Source organism: Dreissena polymorpha, chromosome 6 (assembly GCF_020536995.1).
Source record: "Dreissena polymorpha isolate Duluth1 chromosome 6, UMN_Dpol_1.0, whole genome shotgun sequence".
NCBI lineage: Eukaryota > Metazoa > Mollusca > Bivalvia > Myida > Dreissenidae > Dreissena > Dreissena polymorpha.
Window position 1 is genome coordinate 41,041,356 of NC_068360.1, and position 20,511 is coordinate 41,061,866.

The window sequence follows — 20,511 nt, forward strand, 5'->3', positions numbered from 1 at the left end:
ATTTTGCGCAATACCTTAATTCTAATATGAACATGATATGCTATTTGTAAACTGTCTGCAATAAATAAAGTGTATGCGCCTGGTGGGAAAAAAGGCGACGGGTTATGTTCACATCTACCTCGGGCGGGGTGGCTGTTGATAAGGAGGGAGTGCGATAAGACGGGCGGGCGTTTTATTGGGCGTGTGATCGGAAGGCGGTCGGCACCCGTGAGGACTATGTCACCTTTTTAAATTGTTTAAATAAAACAATTTATAAAATTTAGTGATACTGATTAGGAGCATATAATATCGACTTCTAAATTAAGGCCATTTAATTAACAAAATTGCAAATTTAATCTTGTCAGCTCTTTTAGTGAAACAGTTCAAAGCGGATTATCATGATGGTGCTTATGTGGGTGGGGATTAGATCTCAGCCAAATTTGATAACCTGTAAAATCACCTGAATCACTTTTGAAGTATTACCTATATTGGCTGCTATCGATATCAAATGGTTTAGATCATAATGAAATCAAAGTCGAGTCGTTAACAATACTTATGGGTATAAATTCTCCAGCAAGTTCTAAAAACACGCTCGATATACTTACTGAGGAGTTATGACCTTTAAAAATACCCTCTCTAGCTCAAATAGTTTTAATCATGTTATATAACCTTGGCGACTATGTTTGTGGGAATAAAACCTCCAATGTGTTTGATAAGCAGAAATATAGCATGAATCACTTCTGAATTTTTGCATTTGAAATATCTAATTGTGTCACATAGCTATTTTTCTACAATAATTTTAACCCTAAAATAATTTTAACCCAAGATTTGTATATGCCCATATTTTTGCTACAAAATATTACATTATTCAAAGATCATTGCAACCAGAACCCTTTAAAGGGCAAATGTTTATGAAAGATTGCACTCTTGTAGGACTTTGGATGTCGTCTACATTAAAATGACCTTAGTAACTTGTGCAATATAGTAACTTGTGCAATATATCGAGATATAAAAACTATTTAAAGATACTGTTTTTATAAAACAAAGTTGTATGGTTTAACTACAATGTATAATAACAAATTTCTTACAGAAATTATAAGTCAGTATAATTTTGTTTTTAACTTCAGTATGATGGAATAAAAAAAAGAAAGGGCGTTTAAGTCGCAAATCGAAAGTATATAAAACGAGAAAGGAAATATATTATTTTGTTCTGGTTCAATGTATTTAAGACATTTGTTGCAATTCATTATACCTATTATACCATGTACATATGCATAACAGCTTTTTATACGATTAGGTAAATGTTCTTTTACATTTTAATACGTCAATATGACTTTTTCACTGCAAAACAGGATGAAAAGAATCACCTGTGATGTTTCCCATGGACGTAAACAATATATTTTCCAAAACACGGCTTGCACTGTCCCTTTGGAAAGAGAACTTAACAAAAGAAACACATGTTTGTAATTGTGTGTGTTTATTAATAACAAGGTTGTTAGTTATCGAATAAACAAGCATAATACCTGTTAAACACACGAGAACATCAATGCAATACTATCAACCATCATTATCGACAGGGCAAAAATACAAACAAGCATGAGGCATGACACAAAGGTTTCTGATGTCATTTCTTAATGAGTCGTGTTTACATTGAATTTAATGATTCGTGTGTTTAAATAGTCGTCATTACGATTGACCTGCACTCACAATCAGTCTGGACTTTCGCGTGCATACATTATTCGTGTTATTACTAATGCATTTATAATCCAGTTTTAGAAACCAACATCACTTTCATTAATCGTCAATAATTCATGTACAGGTATTTCATTGGCTTATAAAACAATATTATTAAACATTAATCTTATGGCTAAAGTTCGCTTTTATTACATTATAAAGTAATAAAAATACTCATACTGCAAAAACGGATTTTTATAGTAAACTAAACTGATGTATAACCAAGAAAAAAATATAACTGATAAAGGTGTATATATATGAATTAATGATCACCATTGTTCATTTCTTCCGTTTCAGAAGTGTCGGATCTGCTAACGAATTGATATTTTAATTATGAATGGGTTCCAGTTGTTCTTGATAATATCGAAAAGACAACATAGCAAGAAGGTATGTAGTGACGCTATATACGAAAACTTGTTCCGAATGCCAAAGCCAACATAAGGCGATCGTTAACCCTTTCGGAGAGCTATGGAACAGTGCATTGTGTCAGTGCTGATGAGATTACATCAATTAATAAAGCCTACATGTTTATAGGGTGAGAAGCATAGTAAGAAACGGAAAGAAATAGGTATTAAACAAATATACAATCACTTGCAGGATATAAGTTGTAACTTTATTATTGCGTTTATTCAAATACTTTAAACTAATTATACGACCATCTATAAAACAAAGGATAAAGTAGTCATTCCGTAATAAATAAACATATGTGTCAAAACTTTTATACCTTTTGATTGACATGTAACAAAGTACATTCAAAGTATGACATTTTATTATTGAACACGGCTTCATACCTCTCTTTTAAGGCCACTGTGGTTTGGCAATTATACATTCATAAGTAATTGATAAAGTCTTCATGTTAGCACCATTTTAATTTTCAACATAATAATGAGTGTCAGACTTGAGTGAACACTTAAACATCTCTATCTATTTATGTCTTTTTTACATATATTGTTTACATATATTGTGTGCAATATATTTTATCTTTGACGTATGTCGCAGTTCAATAAAACTAGTACAACATGAGCATGTAAACTAACAAGTTGAAAAACACCTTAAATTAAAGGTCAAATGTCGCACTGTGACCAAAACGTTGAATGATACGCATTACAAATCAAACTCGTTTCAAGGTGGTTTTGTTTTATATATATTAAGACAACAACAATGACAACACGCATCAGAGCTACAGCTGTACTACCAGTTACAGGGAGCCAGGCATGTCAATCATGTCCAATCTGTCCGCCCGGATAAAGCACGCCTTACATGTACATCTAGTTTCACAATTGGGCCATGTTTCAATTATTAAGTTATTTTCAAAACATCGCGCATGATTGTTCCGTATGATTGTTGAATGAGTCAGCTTGTTCGGATAATATGATATATCTAAACACCTTCTTGATGCATACGCGTACGTAAATTACTTCTATTTGTTCAATTATTTTGGTGTACGATTGTTTTATGTCCGTGAATGTTCACAAACAATGGTATTTAAGTACTAACCACAATTAAATTATTTTAAGAAGCGGTAAAGATATTTAAATGTATCTCCGGTATAGTCATTTTTACAATACTTATCCAAGCTCTCAAAATTGCAAATATGAAATTAAAGCAAATATCATGTTCTCTCACAGGAACATATTTGGCCGATGCGGCTGCCTTTGTGAATTCACGGGATATACTAATCAACTTACACACAACAACGTAAATTAAATGTATGTAATGTATGTTCGACCAATTTGTATTTCATATAACAAATGAAACCTATCGTGTGATAAAATGAATATTTTAAATGATGAGCTATGCTCGACATGCATTTGCATTTCAACGAACAGGTGTTATGAACTAAGTATTAGGCCATACTGACTGATGTTTGCTAGCATCTAGAGACTTAAAATAGGCAAAACCCAATTAGCAAGCGCGATTGCAGATAAAAAAAAATATTATTTATCTGTTTCCGTACATAAGATGAAGGTCGAGGCGTGCTGATCGGATTGGGCACATACATAACACTGGTATGATTTTTTTTACCGTACTTTTTCCCATAAGATAATCTCAACTTAATGTGGTCGGCGTTTGTTCGGCCCAATCAACCATCATGATGTTTACATAATATTGTCCCAAAAACCACCTTCGTCTCAGCTAATGAAAGCTTTAAGAATGATTCAAATGTGGAGACCATTAAAGTGATCTCTGGGCATCTTACAGTTTATAAGTGTCTATCGCAACCGTTGTATATTTTTGGTGTTTTCACTTCATATACACTTATATTTGTTAATGCAGCATCAACATACTAAAACAATACCCCGGAAAGAGAAAATTTATGCATTTGAATATCAACCATACTTTCGTTTTGACAACTGACGACAGAAATGATTTGATTGACGATGTGAATCTAAATATAGTTTTAGTGCAGATACGTTCATACGACACAAATACACTATTTTGTTTTACGGGTCGTTTCAGCTTAGAGGACTGGGTGAGTCATGTAAATGTCGAATATAATATATCCTTTTTATAAACAATTGGTAGCAAGATGAGTTGCAGATAATTGGTAAGTAATCACATTTTAACTATCTCTTTTGATCTGTTAACTATTTTCAGCTCAATTCAACAGCAAAAAATGCCCAAAATATCACTTTAACCTCGTCGAACTGTCGGATCATCAAATATACAACGTATTAAATATTGTACAAGACATATATTTACATTTCCCCCACAGTCTAACAGGAAGAGTTACTTCGATTTTCCGATTGGTCCTTTAGTCAACTAGAAGGGTATTAACTATTCCACGTTATTAATTGAATCAATACAAAATAAATTCTATACCAACTTTTGATTCCCGTAGGTCTTAGTTGACGCAAAGGGTTTTACCTATGGAAATCAAAAGGTTCTTCTCTATTCCTATATAAAGTGGTGTTTCATTTGTTTGATTCCATTCGTTTAAGATGAAGACACTTTCAGTTTTATACTGGTTGTGCCTGCTTGGGTATAATGTTCAAGGTAAATTCTTACTCTCAAATAAGGTTGTATTATTAACAAGAATATAATCAACGAATGCCACCTAAGCAAGTTTATGAAAACGTGTATGTGTGTAACAGCAATCGATAAATGAAAAGTGTGCACATATTACGATGATAGACATTCTGACAAGTTACGCACGGAACCAATTATAACATGAACCAGCTAAAGAAACATTCTTTTAATACGAGTTTGTAAAACATAATCTTCCTTTTAATCAAACTTATATAAATTATAAATGATTTCATCCCCTCACGATAAGATATCAGCTTGTAATAAATGTAAGCCTTACTCAAATTACTAAATGGGTAATAACACTTACTGAAACATTTTATGGTAAGCTTTGCGTATGCAAATTCAACGCTAGCTTAGACAATGTGCACCAGAGCAACCTACATGAGAGTGGCGATAATCTGATGTGCACAACACGAAAACAGCAACCTATAAACATGTTCAAACCATAGAAATAATAAAAATTCAGAAGCATTATAAGGAGATATGTTCTAGTACGCTAGTCCTATATTTAATATAACGAAGTGAAACTCCAGCTTCTTGAGTAGTATTGAATTATTATTATATACAATTAGTAGGTCCTTTATTTAAGGCAAGTGACCGATTGCCCAAACAGTACAAAACAGCACAATACAGCACAATACAAAACAACATAAACACAAATAAGAATAAAGCTGGGGCCACCGCCTTGGAACGGTCAATTCAAAGCATTGGGGGTTTAAACCGGTTTGGGAGCGCTCAACCTCACACTTGGCCCAGCAATATTCATAATACATTTAAGTGTAAATACAATTTAACCTCATAGCATTGTAACTCAAATTAAACAATAATAAAAGGGAATTACAACGAATTCAATTCAAATACCATTTAATTACTCAATGGTATTGAAGATACCAGAGCAACAGAATTACAACTTTTGAGGAACGATGGAATGAAACTATGAACAAGTGTCAACTACATTCCTTCTTAATAGAAAAAGATTTAAAAATATAGCATCATAAAGTTTATATTTCAGATCATCATCGCACAAATACAGAAAGAAGCAGCAATAATGGGTGTAAAAGTTCCATATTACATTGCTTGGTTGTTTATGTACTGCTAAAAAATAAATCAAACAAGAAACGCCTGTCACAGAGAAAATAAAAATAAAATTATAAACCCAATGACATATGCATGTAGATTACAACTAGGAAAGTTGGTCGTATGACGTCACAAAAATCAATGTACCCAGGAACAGAGAAAGAGTTATGACGTAATTGACAAGCGAATACACAATGACGTGAACAAAATCAAGGGGCAGTACTGTAAAGTAAAAATAAAAATATTAATGGGGCGGTACTGCAAAATTGAACTACTAATAAAAAACGTTTAGGTGATTAAATATTAAGACTGCAATGTATAAAAATGGTAATTCCATTAAAGTGACATCATTGGAATCAAACAGTATATATTAAGTGTTTTGACAACTGACGACAGAAATGATCTGATGTAAGATGTGAGTCTAAATGTAGTTTTGATGCAGAATTGTGCAAAAGACACAAAGACACGAATATATATAATATGCTCAAACATGAAAAAGGCCCATAATATCATTAATGATTCCAAATTTTAAGAGAAGGAAGATATAGTGAATCAAAAACCATCAAGCACGTGTTTTTAAGTTCATCAGCATCATATCCTTTTGATAAAAACGAGTTAATTAACTTGATTTTATATTCACATTTTCTTTAACATATTTTAATTTGCGGACACGCTTCAAAACATCTCCATAAAATGATGGATGTGAAATTCCATTATTTAATTGCCATTTAAAAAATACATTATATTTTGAAATTAAATCACTAAAGTTAGAGTGAAATCTAGCGAATTTACTTCTTAGGTTATGATACAAAAAGCCTTGTTTTAGCAATTTCTTTGTAAATGTTAGATTACGATCATTAAAATCTTTAATACATGAACATGCTCTTGCATAACATTTCAACTTCGAAATGTAAATACCATAGGAAGGACCTTTAGGGATGTTGCCATCTAGGAACGGGAAATTTACAATTTCAAAGTTAAAGTCGTCCTGTTTGTCGTATTAACTAGTTTTACTCATAATTAATAGTAAGATGTAAGTCTAAATACGCAGCGTCTGTATTAGATTGAGACGATCTATTTAAGACTAGTTCGTTAGGGTAGATTTTGTGAATATATTGTTCAAATAATGGATAATCTAAATTAAGTATGTCATCAATGTACCTACTAGTAAGGTTAAAACATTGAATCAAGTCTACTTGTTTAGTTTAAGATAATTCTAACATAAATTCGCTTTCATAACAACATAAAAAAGATCAGCTATAAGTGGCGCCCAATTAGTACCCATAGGAACGCCAATTATTTGTTTAAATATTTTACCTTTAAATTCAACAAACAAGTTATCCAGAAAAAAGTAAGTGCTGCACAAAAGTCGAGACCAGTCCAAATGATGTAATTATCTAATATCTAATATTTGATTAGTAAAAAAAGCTGTTTTAGTGTTTAAAACTAAATAGAAACACTTCTCTCTAGCAAATGTTTTTTCAATCAAAGAAACAAGTTTGGACGTTGTATATAGTTTAGAAAAAAACATAAGTGCTTTCTTGTGACACCTTAAATTTTTTCTTTTCAATTTTATTAATAACTTCTAAGGAGTTTTTTATTGACCAAAATAGGTTAATATTACTATTTTCATAAACTTTATTACACTCTTTAGCTATATGATATCTAATAGCACTCAATGCAGACGTAAGATATACTGATAATTGCTTGGTAGTAAAAGACACTGAATTAGCGATAAAACGACTTTTATATCGCGTTTTATGTAATTTAGGTATCCAGTAAAGTGATGGCAATTTCTTGTCAGTAATATTTACTATTACATTAAATTTTTTGCATTCGGCAATATGGTCGGGAATAATTTCATAAGTTGCTTATTGTAATCACAATATGATGTAGCTTGTGAAAGTTCTTGCGAAATAATTTGAACATAAAACACTCGTCATATTATTATAACATTATTAGCAGCCTTATCAGCAGGAACTATGATAAATTTAGATTTTAAGTCTTCAAGTAATTTACAGAGTTTATGTTTATTAAACTTAGGTGAATGTGGTAAGGCCAAAGGATTTGTATCATAAAAATATATTTTATTCATGACCATACTAAATATTTTTGTTTTCCAATCAATGAGTGCAGTAATTTCAGCATTTTCCTTCCTGCACCATTTAGTGCAATAATCCTGTAAGGATGTTACGACTTTCTTAATGCAGTCATCAAAATCAACAGGAATAGGCAATCTATACTTAAGGCCTCTGCGTAGAAAATTTCTTAGGTTTTTATTTTGAATGAAATTAAGGTCCCCAGTAAAAACATATATATAATTGGAACTAGAACAGTCACATGATGTAGGACAATTTCCTATTACATATATATCTGTGGAAATAGAATTATAATTAAACACGATACTTCTTACAGGTTGACTATATTTGTAGCAAATAAGTGCTGATTCAGTATTGCGGAAATAAGGGGGAATCAACCGACGTACATTTTTATCATTGAATATTTTTGGAAGGTCAATAAAATCAAGACCTTTGTTACAAAACTCAATTTTGATACGATTTCTAGTTTTGTTAAGTGCATTTTCAATAAATGGTTTAAGATAGTAGTCAGTGAAAGATTCAATAATACAAGCACATTCATATGAGTCGGATTGTAAAATAAGTTTACATTCCTTATCAATATGCGCCAACGAAAAAACAGAAAGAGAGCAAAGTGCATTTAATAATTTATGTTTACCCCCATTTTGTAATAATGTATAGCAGTCATTTAAAGAAAGCAGGCGTTTAAATTTACGCCTAAAGTTACCATTTTTCCTAATGCCGTGTGAACGTTTATTTCTTAGACGTTTACTAAACAGAGAAAATGAATTAATCGATTTATTTTTAGAAATAGTTCCAACATTTAGAATATTATCATTTAATTCAAGTGGGTCAGCTGATTGCAAACGTTTAATCCATTCAAATTCCGACATGCACCTTGCTTTTAAATGGCACTGATTTGAAGTACTCTTATTAAAATTAAGTTGCTCCACTGGTTGAATTCAAAAATTTGTAACGCTATGACCCGTTTTATTAAAGTGCTGGTAAATGAAGTTGTAAAATTTATTGTTATTTTTAATTTAAAAAAAAATGTTCCCTAAAACGTGTTTTAAGTGATCTACCAGTCTGCCCAACGTATTGCGCATCACAACAAGGTACATTTCAAGTAATGACATAAACCACATGCATAGAATTTCATGAGACACGGATTTAATGTTAACTGAAAATTTGCGGTTATTAACAGATGAAAGAATTAAAGAGGACATATTTAAAAACTTGCAACATAAACACTTCCTTGAGTTGCACTTATTTATTGTAGGATACCGATTACACGGAGCTTGATTACGCTGCAAACTAGAACCCTGCCGCATTGTATCTCCAATGAAAAATGTTCGAAGCAAACTTAATTTGACTGTAGGTTTAGAAAAAGGCAACTGTCTATAATTTAACGGCAAATGAATACTACGTGCAATCAGAATTCTCAATGTGGAGAGAACAACTTAAGGGTTTTTTGTTATCAATCTGTCCATGGGTTTTTTATTTGGCGAGACCAGTTTTTTTATTTGGCGAAACCACCAATCTTATAGTTACATTAATACAAATTGCAAAGTCAATAAACATAAAAAAGTAAAAGGCAGCTTGTCAGATAATGGTCTATAATTCAGTATAACATGCAGAACTCTCAATTGATGAACATCCACGTTTACTTTATAAGTACAGAGAATGTATAAGAATCTAAGTATAAGAAAGGTCTTAAACAAGGTTTCTAAAAATAATTAAAGAAACAATACCGCTACCAGCCTCTTAAGGCTGAAAATATAACAACACCGAAGATATGAGCCTAATTAATTATTTTACTTATTTAACGAATACTGAAATGGTACGACAGCATTTACTCAACTACTAAATAATGTTAAAAAAGAATTATGTAGTCAAAATCCTGTTACACATTCTCTACTTCTTAAACACTTATGATATTAAATACAATTCTAAAACGACAAATACCATGACTGTCAGAAAACAACGAACAACGAAATGATTTGAATGCCCTATAGCTTGGGGGGGACATTTCATGTTCACCCAAATGTTATGAAATAAATTCCCTATTTGGCTGGCTAATGGAATACTATGCATACAATTAATAAATGTATGTTTCAGATGCATACAATAAAATGTATGCAAACCTATGCAGTATCCCTTACTCCAGCTTTAATCACGATTTATGTTCACATTTCGCATGCACGTACATTGGGGCTTTTGCTTAATTAACCTCCCACTTAGCTCAGAATTAATAACACAACTAAATAAACATTACTTGCTTTGTAAACAAATAAAATACATATATGTAGATATAACAATGCGTCCAGAAAACCATAATTAACAAAAGTGAATTTGTATCTTTCGAAATTGGAAAAAGTGACTGTAAATTATTATTAAAGTTAATAAATTAATATCATTAATCACAGCAAGTTCTCTAGTTTGAGCATTTGTATAACCATGAGCGATTGAAAAATATATGTGCGTACTTTAAGTTTATTTTTCTGAAGCTTCATTTGTATGTCACCATGTTTATTTGATGTCATTAATATAACAGCAATTCAGTTTAGTAAACAATCACAAAATAGAAACAAATAACAAATAACAAAAACTGAAAAGCCGTTCAGGGGGTCAAAATGTATTAAATGTCGTGTAAAATACAATATATACTGTGTTATTTAATATGATTTTTACAGCCGGATGGTCATTAATGATGCAACAAAGTTTACTGCAAAATACACACTTGAACTCCGAAAGCAGTAGAAAACAACACTATTAGAATCACAGAGAATCTTAGAGATTATATGACATTAATTATAGCAACGATATACAATTTAAAATTATAATTACCATTGGATTGATAATTATGTTTCGAATCACACTAAATGCAACCAGATACGTTGTTGTTAAACAGCCATTTAACTATAAAAAAGTATTAAAAAGCTTCCATAGATTAAATTAAATGCATGTTTATCAATGCATCATCAAGTTTAATGTGTGCGCAGACATTTTTGACATGATAAGAAATATAAATTGAATCTTACAATTTAGCACACAATAGTGTGTATTTACTAATCGGCAGTAACGTCATGGTACACTAATATTATATTGATACAAAACTCTGATTGTTTTATTTCAATAGGATTGATTCAAGATTGAACGCATTTAAGTGCTTAATAATATCATGAAAATAAACACTATATTATTGCTGTTTTTATTCTACCAGGAAGTGAAATCAATACAGTTTAACGACCTTACACAAATATGCGACAAGGTTGAAAAATACTATCATGACACGCATTTTAAACGACAGTGTGTTTCAAATATCAGTAATTATGTCGATCAAAAATGATTACAATATTATTAGTGCCACTAATTGGCCCTTTAAATATAAATATAAATGTTTGCTTTTTTTCTATATAGATAGAGTTTCAACGAAATACTTAACATATACACCATCAGTATTTACAGATTAAACACTGCTAACCATAAGCAAAACAGACAAACTTGCATAACATATTTAAATTGTGGATCAAGCACTCATTAAATGAAAAATCGACAAAACACCGGTCCTAAAAGAATATAACACGAGGCGGGTGTTTGCAGCAAACTGCCCATGTTCACAAGGTTAATTTGTTTTTGAAATTTAAACAATGTCTAAAATATTTCAAAATATTTGAATACATGAGTGTCGATAGGTGACCAATATGTCACTTAATGAGTGCAAACTGCACTAGTGATGGATTTTAAGTTGCCTCAAATAGTAAACGGATGGAGAATATTGCAATCTGAATGTCATTCTGTTCATATGCCAACAACATAACAGCACTCTAAAATTATCATCTCTGTGTAACCAAATAAATAACATTATTTGCTCATATGTTATATAAATATCAACAAGAATTAACTGACATACTAAATAAATTGCAACCTAAGGAGAACGGAACATATTTTATAAAATCCTTCGGGACCTATGGCTATAAAAGCTGACGAATGTCCTTATCGTAACTGATAAGCGAACACAGCCAGCGTTCCCGCTTTCAAATATTAAAATTTTAAGCTGATGAATTGGTTATTATGTCTTAATTATTAAGTTTTTATACATTACATAAATATAAGGAGTTCCAATTAACCTTTTTGACGCATGAGGTGTGTACGACTACGGCTTCAGCTAAAAAAATGGTCACACGTTTTAGTCTTAATGTGAAAATTGTCAGCACAACGTCTTTCCTGCTATTTATGCAGACAATATTTTGCCCTGCTTCTTCTAAGCGAAACAACAACACCAATTATTATTGTTGGTGGTGGTTTGCTGATGCGCCCGTCTCGAGAGATAGGGTACGCCAGCGTTGACCGCGGCACAACATTCCGACAAACAGATTAAACGCCGCACCGCCGCCGGTAAACGGCGTGAGCCGTGATATCGAAATGAATCGACAAACATACTTTAATCTGGTTCAAAAACACTTCAAGCCTTTACTGCAAACTTTAGGAAGGTAACCAGATTAACCGTGTTACCGCACAGGCAGAGGGGAACCAAAATATAGTTCAGTATTCATGCAAAGGTTTTGGTTCACATTGATTTTATTAAAAAACCAAACCATCCCGGATGCCTGCTTGGTATTGGCATGTATGAATACCAATAGTTCACTTTATTTAAGATATAACCGAAAGATTGATATACAAAAGAACTACTTATAATTTCAAGCACGATGTTGTACGTGATTTCTGACAAAAAGCACTCTTTCGCATCTCTACAGTGTGCTTAATAGATATATAGCTTAACCCTTTACCACTTAGAAACGTATTTTGACGCATGTGTAAACCCTTAGAAAGTTACATTTACAAACCTTTCTTCCTAAATTAAAGTTTTAAATGCTTCATTTCCGAACCTTAGATACTGATGAGCAGCAAAGAGCATAAAATCTGAAAAGACTGCGAGTTACTCGCAGGCTGTTCTGGATTAATGCTGTTCGCACAAACACATTTTCACTTTGCTTCTGAGTGGGAAAGGGTTAACGATATCATTTGATTCGAGAAAATTTATCACTAAGCAAAACAGTAAAATGTGTGGTACTTAAATAGGACTGTGTTTTTCTTAAATGATCTACAGCGTTTCAGTATATGTCGTGTAAGTGTTGCTATTCTCTTAAAAAGAGACGGTTTGTTATGTTATATTTTACATGTCTCTAATATATGGCTGCTTATGAAAACAAATGTTTTTCAGCAGTGTAGGACCTGAAGTATTTGCATTATTACGCCAGTGTACGAATTTTTTTAACAACACACGTATTGTTCGCCCAGTACCGTGTTTTACCACAAATGTGTAAGCTTTCCACAGATGCCTCGTCCCGAAGCAAATCTAGAACTGGTCATACCCACGTAAATGACATAAAAGTTTACCAGTAACCCAAATGCTGTCTAAACAATCGATATAACACCTGTGTTGACATGCGCCAGTTTTCGTGGTGTAATGATGATATGAGGTATTCAGTTGATATTCATGTAAGTTTATTGATATAACAAATCACATTAAGGCATCACTGCAAGATGTGTACCTCAATTAAAAATAAAATATGCATTAAGTAACGCATAACAACAATAAATATTATATTTTTTATTTCAGTAACCAATACGTTGTCTATGTAAATACCTGAGATCAATTATAATGATATGTAAGCATTTCAAATTTAAATTGATAACACTTCATTAGTATTACAGTATACGGATACATAATGTTCAAAACAAGAAGTAAAAGTTGATTATCTACAATTAAAACAATAAAACACAATATCAGTGAAAAAAGCACAATGCAATAAAAATCAACATAGTAAAATAAAATATACACGTATATGAATAGTTGAGACAAAATATTATCCATCATTAAATCTACAATATAGATGTAAAAAAAAATACGAACAACAAATATCATGCAAACAATAATAAATGACTGTAATGAACAATGATATACTAATATATCTGCTAGAATCGTACCTGCTCAAAACTATAATTGAGTGAAATCAGCAATTCGTTATCTCAATTGGGAAAAGGGAACCTTTACTAAATTTAATGTATACATATTTATTGAAAGTCGAGTTTCAAACTGGTTGATTTATCTTATCCATGTATATATTGTATAATTGCAGCAGGTAGCATCAAAGAACGCAAGGCTCGATCATAATTAATTAAACTTAATTAGAAATATTTCTGATCTAACCTGAATGCCATTAATTGACCTTTAAATTGTTGATCAACTCAAAATGTCCAGTAACATAAGCTGAACGTTAATGTAGCTGAATTCGGGCGGCTTCACACCTGCATTCAATTGACCTCCGTCGAATTTTCAGTTGACATGTTTTTCCAGCGCTCGAGCACAGGGATACGCCCTTTAACGGGCCCCAACGTGGCACAACATCCGTGCAAGTCGCGGCATCGGCGTCCAGCTTACACAGACGGCCCTCCACGCACACCAACATGGTTACCATGGCGACGAAGACCAGGACAAATCGGATATATGCCATAATGGTGGTGATGATTTTTTCTGTTAAAAGGAAAAAGGTTAAAGATAAATAAATAATATAAAACATTTTGCTTTATAATAGTGTATTTCTGAAAACATTATTCTGAATAGTCCTTTTCTTTGAATTTAAATGCCTTGATACAACGCTATCAAGATATTGTATGCTAGATATTAAATAATTAATAAAACAACAAATGTGTACATGTATAAACATAGCCTATATATTCTATATATTCTATACTACCGGTATATTGTTGATATTTGATGACATCATATCGTCCAAAATATTTTGTATACCTAATATTTTGCCAATTTAATAAATTATAGCGTGTCAATCACTTAATTCAGTTGAGATATATTGACGTTTACATATTTTCTCATTATTATCTGAGTGTTACATTTATTACAAATTTTATTTAAAAACATAACAAACCTGTTTTGAAAATTTTCTCTCGTACAACGATATTGCTTCGTTGGTGCTGTTTTCCGATCTTTGTTTCTATATAACGTTGACTTCTGAGCAGTTGTTTGTGTTTTATTTTCACATCCAACTGTGCGACCTATATACCATTCTAATGTGGAAACCCCAGGTTTAGGGAAACCCCCTAAAATTAGTCTAGAAAATCCGTTTGGTTATTTCCATCTGTCAGCATCATAGGCTAATTTTGTATCTAAATAGGCCTTAATTTTCTCGATAAGGAGGTTTTCCTCCGAGAAAACTAGACCACTTAAGTAGCTATTACCATCATTTATGAAGTGTCGCAGTTTCCTGTGAAAAGTAATTGCGTAAGTTGTATTTAAATAGGCTTTGAAGTGTCGATTCACACGATCTCGCGTAACAAAACAAGGGAAACCAAATAACCAGTTTTATTCTAAATTAGCGTGTCCAATCCCGTATTTGGAAAGACTGCTCATCTTAAGATATTTTCGTATCATGTTTATTCATAATTTATTTTAAGCTTGTGAAAATTATTAGTAGTTAAGTGACTTGCTTGGTTAAACCATTGAGATACTTCCGTGGGAAGTTGTTGAGATTTGTTGTCGGGATTCCTACCTTTTATTGCTCGCCGAAATTGTTTGTCATTTTGTGAATTTATGGAAATGTCTTGGCCAATTCATCGGAACTGGTGTGAGTAATTATGTTGTACACGTCCAACAGAAGAAAGCAGGAATAATAATCAGCCTACGTAATGGTGATGTTGCTAAACTAAAAAAGTCCGGACGTACATGTATATTACAAAATTGTGTATGAACCATAAATATCGTCCATGTTGTTAAATTAAAGTAGGGACCAATGTGTGCCCCTGTGTCAAAATGAGCGCAAGAACCATCGCCTATAGGAACCAAGGTCCGGATAACATTACAGTTACACGTAAAGTAAAATTCCTAGCTTTTGCGAGAGTTAGGTTTGTGTTCGTATCTTCTTTTTTCAATGCGTACGTCCATTGATGATTAATTACTATTACAAACTTGTTCTCGTAGTTGTTAATTTGACTGTAAGACAGCTAATTTATATCTTAATTAATATAACATATATTGGATAAAATATTATACCATCACCCAGCTTCGACGAACACATGTGCCATGTTCGAACATCGCTAGCCCAATGATGGCGCTAACATTGATTGGTTCGAACATCGCTAGCCCAATAATGGCGCTAACATTGATTGGATCGAATATCGCTAGCTCAATGATGGCGCTAACATTGATTGGTTCGAACATCGCTAGCCCAATGATGGCGCTAAAATTGATTGGTTCGAACATCGCTAGCCCAATGATGGCGCTAACATTGATTGGTTCGAACATCGCTAGCCCAATGATGGCGCTAACATTGATTGGTTCGAACATCGCTAGCCCAATGCTGGCGCTACCATTGATTGGTTCGAACATCGCTAGCCAAATGATGGCGCTTACATTGATTGGTTCGAACATCGCTAGCCCAATGATGGCGCTAACACTAATTGGTTCGAACATCGCTAGCCCAATGATGGCGCTAACACTGATGGATGGTTCACAAATGGTCAAATGCTGTGCAAACCATTCTAAATTCAAACCTTACAATCGCGCTATATCGGCATACATGAGAAAATGGAACCTAATGTTTAGCCTTTTCCCACTCAGAGGCGAAGTTAAATCGTCCGTGTGTTAACAGCATAAAACTAGAAAAGGTTTTATGCTGTTTGCTGCTCATTAGTATCTAAGGGTTGGAAATGAAGCCTTTAAAACTGTAATCTAGAAAGAACTTTCTCATGGACTACAAACGCGTCAACAAACGTCTCTAAGTGGTAAATTGCTAACGATTATTGCATCCGTCTGCTAGAAAAACAGCCTCTCATTCAAAAGGTCAAGTATACAGTTCAAAGGTCACGAACAGTTGGGAGGACACTCTAAACAAGACAAATACTGACTGCATAAGACGCACAACTCACAAACGTCGAGTACCACAGCTCACGACGAGTACGTTGATCTAAGGTAAGCTAAACGACACGCTGAACTTGTGATCATTCCCAGAATATCCAACCAAAATATCCACAAAACATTGCGACTTCAGTATCTTTTCAAACTATGTTTGTGGTGCTATATTTGTTTCCACGCACCAGGCCTATTTCAAGAGTGGAAGCGATTACGCTTTACCAAGCACCGTACTCGAGGCCACACCCATTTATGTGAATGACGTTCAGGATGCATTTTACTTGTGGAAGGTGGAAGGATTATTTCTGGCATTGATGGCGTTGGGGTAGGTGGAGGCTATGGTGTTCCGGATCAGGCGTGGTAGGTACAAGGTAGTTGGTGAAATTGGGTAGACATGTGTCTGTTTAGTGATATATAAGATGCGTATTGTGTGATAAGACGCCCAATAGACGGACGGCTTGTTTAAATTATTTCAATTTTATTCTCAGTATTTGTATGCAACAGGATTTCTATGTTTAGTCATAAGGAAAGACCGTTAGTAGGATGAAGAAGTAAGACGCACATTTAACTAACTAACGGGAAAAAATGTCGTCTTTTGTAGTTTTTTTCCGCATGTATTCTGTTCTGTTAAACCATGCTCATATTAGACCTTTCCAATACTGCGACTCCAGTAGTACCAATCTCCCAATCTCCACGCAGAGTTTTCGTTTCTTGCTCTGACAATTTGATCCAGCTATGCTGGTTTCAGTTAAAGATCTGTGCGGAGGTTGCAGATGTGCGTGTGCCTGGTGCGTGGGTTTGTCTATGTCTAGAAGTTTTATGTTGTGTCTTACTACTTGGTAATTGGCTATCGGGTCCTTGCCATTAAATACGTATCACAAGCGATTTCAAGGCTTTGCTCTTATTGGAACAGCTTAAGTTCAATTTGTTTATATTCAAACATAGACCTTAGGCGAGAAGAGGTAGATCCGGGTCAGCCGATTTATTTAAGAAAGACTTAGATTATCTAAAAGTGTTATTGTTATTAGGTAACTTGATGAGAACGTGATCATGAGGAGCTTTTGTGATCGTTTTTGCCGGTTTTTCGTCGTCAACATTTACATTGTAAACACTCTCAAGACCATATTAATTGTCCAATCTTCATAAACCTTGGTTAAGACATTTGCCGTAATGATATCCTTGCATAGTCCTAAACTGGGTCACGCGAGGTTAAAACACTAGGCCACTTTGTCAAATTAAAGAAAACGATTATTTACGCTCTAGACGTCACATTTATGGTAGAATTTAAATTCTTAATACTTGTTCAGACAATTATATCTCATGGTGTCAAAATCATGCCCGCCAGGAAGCGGGGCAGTTTTCCTTAAAGTGAAACATTGTTAACAATATAGAAATCACATTTTTTGTCCAATATTCATGAAACTTTGTCAGACATTGGTTCTAACAATAACTAGGCATAGTTAAAAAAATGTTTAGGGTTTGTCGTAAAACATGGCCGCCAGACAGCGGCGCAGTTTCCCTTATATGAATACTGTGAAAGTTTGTTAATAGTCCAAAAGTCCTTTGTTTTGTCCAATCAGAGACGTAGATGTTATCTAGATGTTATCTACGTCTCTGGTCCAATCTGCATGTAACTTGGTGTGAACATTTGTCCATATAATATCTCGGCCGAGTGTAACACTGGGTCATGTAAGGAAAAAACCTAGGTAACTATACCAAATTAATATAAAATAAAGGCTTGATAACACCATAGAAGTCACATTTCATATTTTCCTGATACAAGGTCAGAACATTTGTTCTAATGATATCCCAGCCAAGTTTGAAAACTAAACACATGTGCCTAGAAATGTTAACTTTATGTTTCATCAAGCACTTTAGTATTCTGAACTTCACCTTCCAATATTATTCTTTACTTTCTTAGGGTCTCAGATGAACGCATGCACTATACTGTAGGTGTTAGAGCTCTAAATGCTAATAACATGCAAGTATATATCGTATTATGTAAACAATAACAACTAAATAAGAAAAAACTCCATTCTCCTAGCAGAGTTGTCGTTCGTGCCTCAACATACATCTCTGGAACGGGCTCAACGCCAGGAATCTTGGCAAAATACATCAAAGTAATTGTACGCTCTTTCATGGCAATATCTAGGGCCACGGGCATAATATTTCAAAGTAATAACCTTTAAAAACAGCATATATTGTTAATTTATCGAGATATTTAATAACAATTATCAGAACTAATTGCATGCCTATTCACGCACATAGCATCATTCCGCTAAAAGGTAAACGTAGGCCGACCTGGTGGTGAAAAGCTTATCTTCAAACACAGTTACAGTTCCATATCGTGTGTATTTATGTTAAACGTGCAATCCAGTGAAATAGCTGCCTATGGGAATATATCGTAAGTCTGCATGTTGGAAAAGCATAATCTTTTAAATATGTCCAAACAAGGTGAACACGTCCAATATATGACAAATATGCTTCTCTCGTACATGTACTTGCTGGTACTAGAGCAAGCGTAAGTGTCATAGTGCCCGCTACTACTCAACTGAAAAATATATAGGCAGGCAGCACCAAAGAAAAAGCTAACATACAATAAACAACATGAAAAGAGTAACCAAGCAGAACAAACAAGTGGTTCACTGAAAAAGTATAAAAAGTATAAAATATAAAATAAAATAAGCAGGACAACAAGAACAAGCAAAAGCTTGAGAAGCATATTTAATGCTTTTCAGTTAAATCTTAACACAATTAATATTGCGCATTGTAAATATACTTAAGTATTTCATGTTTAGCTGACACAAGATGAGATAATTGTGCAGCCAGTCCGGAATTGAAACCTGGGACCTCTTGCTCTTCTGATTGATCAAATCAGGAAGCAACAAAACATCTCCTTTTTAGTGACAATTACTGACACTGACGTCCACTGACATTCTCCTCTGCCAAGCTGGAAGTTGTTGAGAATTCAAGTCACAGGGACCATTGTAAATCTGATCCATTGAAACCACGAACAGATTTTATTGAAAATTGCTTGTGCCATGGTCCCATATTGGCACCAAATGAATGTTGCAGGATGGGTCAATGGTACCTCCGGAACTCGAATCTCAACCCCTCGCTATCAGGGCCAGTGCCTATGATCAAGCTGTTAGATACATGTGTACAATAAAACATGTAGTAATTTACTTGATCACTATCAATGGTTACCGCTAACCTGCTAATTTGGAACTGCCACCATTGTATGATCAAACTTTTGGTCATTTATATCAAGTTCTGAACACATTGGCCAGGGGCGGACCAGGATTTCTGGTGGGGTCGGGATATTAAAAATTTGCTGATGGTTGCAAGACAAAGCCCTGCTAGAGGGTCCCGGGGGCGAAACACCCTGAAAGCTCCACAGCTTTAGTGATTTAAAAGATTTGACAATCACTTCCCGAGCATGTCACTCTCAGAATCGCAAAGTTCGACTTGAAAAACCGGGCGACAGAGAGTCTAATGTTAAAATATTTAGCGATTGTCTGTGATTGGTGGGAAATGTTGTGTACAAAAAAAAGAAGAAAATGAGTTTAAATAGGTGATTTAGATCTAGTTAAGTGTGTCAAATGAATTGACTTTACTTTGGCGATTTAGGGGGGGGGGGGGGCGTACACCACGTCCGTCCCACCTTGGATCCGCCTATGTTGA

General features: G+C 33.8%; 1 long non-coding RNA gene across 1 annotated transcript; it reads right to left on the minus strand.

The window, feature by feature from the left end:
• Positions 1-13,499: 13,499 nt before the first annotated feature.
• On the minus strand, positions 13,500-15,005 carry LOC127834993 (uncharacterized). Its single transcript, XR_008028298.1, has 2 exons — positions 14,849-15,005; positions 13,500-14,436 (listed from the first exon to the last, which is right to left on the minus strand). It is a non-coding gene; the product is annotated as an uncharacterized LOC127834993 (long non-coding RNA).
• Between the last annotated feature and the right edge of the window lie 5,506 nt (positions 15,006-20,511).